Below are 4,495 nucleotides of genomic sequence, written 5' to 3'. Positions count from 1 at the left end.
TACATAATTCTCAAGTATTCACTCTCATTTTTTTTTGAGTCATCTAGATAAGTTTAGTTTTTATTTTGCTAAAGGGAGAGGGGCTACACAAAATAAGTTTTGATTTCTCTCTTTCTCAAAAAAAAATTTTTTTATTATTTACTCTTTTTTCCCCTCATTTTCTTGTCTCAGATGAAGAAGTATCTTCTTTCCTTCTCTCTGTCTACCCTTCTTTCCCCTCCTGGGTAACCTTGTACTTTCCACTATCCTCTGACTCTTAACGCCATACACTCACTGAACTTTACCATTGACTTCTTCCTAACATTCTAAGGAGATGCTTATTTCCCTCTGTCTATAAATCATATTCTTTGGATTTGCCCTCTGGTTACTATCCTCTCCTTTTTTTTTAAACTGCAACTCTTCCCAAAAATTTCTCTAAATTTATGGTTTCCACCTCCCATTACACCTCACACCTAATATGTTTGTTCCTCCAACAGAAACTAAAGGCAGACTTCCTTTAATTGCAAAGTCCAAAGACTTTTCCCTAATTGCCTCCCTCTTTGCCTCTATTTAGTTTTGGTTCCTTCCGGACTCCTCCCTCATTGGAGCTATTCCTCTCTGGCTTCAGCAACATGCAGGCTCTTGGCACCCTTCTTTGATGGCTTTTATGATGTCTCCCTTTTTATTCTTATTCCTGTTAATATGGTAGCATAACAAATTATCCCCAAACTTAGTGGTGGAAAACAGTCATTTACTATGTTCACTGATTCTACAGGTCAGAAATTTAGATGTGGAATAGCAAGGATGGCTCGTCTCTGCTCCATGATGTCTGGGCAGGCTTGAAGGCTAGGTTGGAGTCATCTGCAGACTGGTTTACCCCCTGTCTGGTGTTTGATGCTGACTGTTGGCTGGGGCCACAATTCCTCTCCTTGCTGGCCTATGTGGACTCCCCATGTGGGGTGGTTTGGGCTTCCTCACAGTATCGTGGCCTGGTTGAAATGGCGATTGCCCCCAAAAGGAGTAAACCAAGCGGAAGTTGAGTCTTTTTATGAGTTTTGCCTCAGAAGTGACATAGCACCATTTCTGCCATATTCTATTGGTTGGAACAGTCACAAGCCCAAATTTAAAAGAAGAGAACATTCTTCAATGAAAACATTAGGTGGAAAAAACTTATTTTTTTTTTATCTAAAGTTAGTAAAATTCTCTACGTTCATTTATTTCTTTAATAGTATAAGATTTAGAGTACTCTTTAAGAATATAAAACATGAATCTATTGATCAGCTACTTTTTCACTAATATGTATACAAAATGTCTAAGATGAACACAGGTATGACTATAAATTCTGCAGTTTAGTTTTTGTAAGGTAACTTGAGAAACTATTCTTGTATTTATTATTGATTTTCAGGATGAATATTTTTTTTCTTTTTGCTATTGAGTCACTAGATAATTGTTTTCCTTTTTTCTTTCCCTGAAATGAATTCTCAAAAGACATTTTTAAAAATTGTTTAAATTTGTTGATGATTAGTGGCTAAAACCCCAACCAAGGAAAATTACCAAATTTTGAAACTTTGAGCCTCGACCAGGCATTTGCTGGAAGAAATTGACTCTGGGTGATAAAGTGTATTAAATTTATACCAAAGTTGCTGTAAGGGCAAGTTTTTAGCTTCCTCCAGACAAATAAGTACTGCTAGTACTCCAAAGTGGACTATTATTATTATTGAAACTCATTCAGACACACCTATGTGCTTAGAAGAGCTGACTTGATGATCACCCTTGGGTTAAGTAAACTGGAGGCAGGTATGCGAAAATTATTAAGGCCTGAAGGCCATCAATAGGTCAAATAGGGAAAAGACAGAAGAAAGAAGACAGAATGGTGAGGCTTTCGTGGTGAACACAAATGTCAAAATGAATAAATAAATATTTTAGTTTTGCTTCTACGATATTATATTAAATTTCCTTACTTTTTGCCATTTGAGTTATGAGCTGCCTTATCATTTAGAGTACTACTTTGCATTCATGGACTGTGCCTGCAAAGTAAGGACTTCAGTTTGCTTTACAGGTGAACAGTATCATTTTTAGGAGAGATCTAGGGAGAAATGCTGTATTTGTATAAAATTGGCAAAATAACCTAGGAGTCCAAGTCCTCTTAGAGTTATTCAACTTTTTAGTTAACAGGTGACTGTGGTCCCTGAGATTCTGGGATTATTATCTTAGGTACAAAATTCAAAACATAGAACATGAAAGTCTCCAGAAATTTCTTGTTAACTGAGAATACTTTCAGTTTTCATTTATTTATTTATCATGAAGAGTATAGCCTTTATTTATCATGAAGAATATAGCCTTGAAAAAACTTAGCAATTATGCTTAACTTTCTCCAATGGGTTTCTTTATTTCCTAAGCTTTGCTGAGAAGTAATTATGATATGTTGGAGTGTAGCTGGGGCTAGAAGCCTAGGATTAGTGACTGGTTTGAGGATCAGTAGAGGATTCTGAGCAATAATCATTAGTATCCTAGTGGTCAGAGTTGAATAGCAGGTACCACTTTGATTTTTAAAATTTAATATAAATGTTTTCCTTTCACAAGCTCTTTCCACACAGATCATATGAAAGGGAAAATTGAGAAAAGCTCATGACTACAAATGGCACTTATATTTTAAAGCAAAAGAATTAAATACATATTTAGGTTTTGCAACTACAATATTATGTTAAATTTCAATGAACTATGCAAAAGATTCATGTTCTTATAAATTGTGTTCATGCAGCTGTGAAGGATCATACTTTTAGTATTTAATAAGACAGCACTAATTTTGCATCCCAAATCCGGTTGAAAGTCCAACACATTAAAACTTTCTCAGAATTTCCAGACAATACTTCTGGTAGATGCCTACTAGAACCCTGACTCTTATGGTTTTCTCTACCCTTCCTCATTAGTTCTGTTCCTCTGTACTTTGGTCACAATCTCTCTTATTTCATTTACTAAGGCAGCACTAACATATAAGGCTGATGAGTGCAAAACTTTTCTGGATCGTTTGGGCTAACTGAGAAGTTTTACCCCATGCTATAGAATAGGAAACCACTTGAAATTACATATATAGTATCTCTGTTTTAAAATTTCTTGGCCATCTTTGTTATAAAAATAAATTTTTCACTAACCTTCTTTCTCCTAAGAATTTGGTCTGCTATGATTTCTTTTTTAAAAAAAAAAAACTTATAAAGGTTAGTCATTTTAATAAAGAGTAATTGAATACAATATAAATGGTACTGGTATCGACTTTGGTAATGTAAGGAATAACACTGATGATGTAAGGTCTACTTTTTTTCCAAATATATAATTATTGTATCTCTGTAGCATTAAGATGAATTTTCTTCCCACTTAATGTTACCACTAAAAAATTCTTTATTTCCCAAGCTGGTGTTGGAATTGCCAACAACACCTTCCTTTTCCTTTTTATCATCTTCACACTTTTTCTGGACAACAGACCAAAAACCACTGACCTGATCACCTGTCTCTTAGCCCTCACATAATGATGCTCATTGTAGTGATCTATACTGTTCATGCTCATAGTGATGTTGCTCATTGTAGTGTTTTTGTTGTCTCCAGATCTAACTGAGAAACTGAATTTAAGAATGACTTCAAATATAAGGCATTTTTGTATATGAGCAGGGTGCTTCACCACTGGCAACTCCCTCCCGAGCATGCTCTAAGCCATCACCATCAGCCCTAGCACTTCCACCAATGTTATCTTTCATTCCTTCTTCTTCTTATGGGTCTTTGGTTTATCTTTTATTAGTTACCCGATTGCTATGATTTCTTGAATTTCACTTTTAAACTCCCAAACCTGAACTTTTCCCCTTAACTGACTTGCTCTGGTCTAATCAGTCCATGCACACCTGCCTTGGAGTGCTGCTGGCAAACTCAAAATAGTTGTTATCTTTACTGTGCAGATCATATTAGCTCTCTTTTGCTCAACCTTCTTTTTACTGACTAGCCTGAGTTATGCTTTAAAAAAAAATTAAAACATCAACAACAACCAACAAACACAGCATTATAATGACAACAAATTGGACAATGGAAGAAATGGATACATTCCTAGAAACATACAATATCTGAGACTGAGTCAAGAAGAAACAGAAAATCTAATTACCACCAAAATCGAATCAGTAATCAGAAAACTTCCAAAAAAACAAAAGTCCTGGACCAGATGACTTCATAGATGACTTTTACCAAACATTCAAAAAATAATTAACATTCTTCTCAAACTATTCTAAAAAAATTCAAGAGAAAGGAAGGCCACCATTAAACCTGATTATGAGGCCGCCATTAAACCTGATTCCAAAACAAGACAAAGACATTACAAAAAAAGAACGCTATAGTTGAAAATAATTATATGAGGCCACCATTAAACCTGATTCCAAAACAAGACAAAGACATTACAAAAAAAGAACATTATAGGCTGATATCCCTGATGAACATAGATGCAAAAATCCTCAACAAAATATTAGAAAACCGAATTCAG

This window comes from Pteropus alecto, unplaced genomic scaffold (assembly GCF_000325575.1).
Source record: "Pteropus alecto unplaced genomic scaffold, ASM32557v1 scaffold233, whole genome shotgun sequence".
Taxonomy (NCBI): Eukaryota; Metazoa; Chordata; class Mammalia; order Chiroptera; family Pteropodidae; genus Pteropus; species Pteropus alecto.
Note: the sequence above shows the minus strand (reverse complement) of the source record.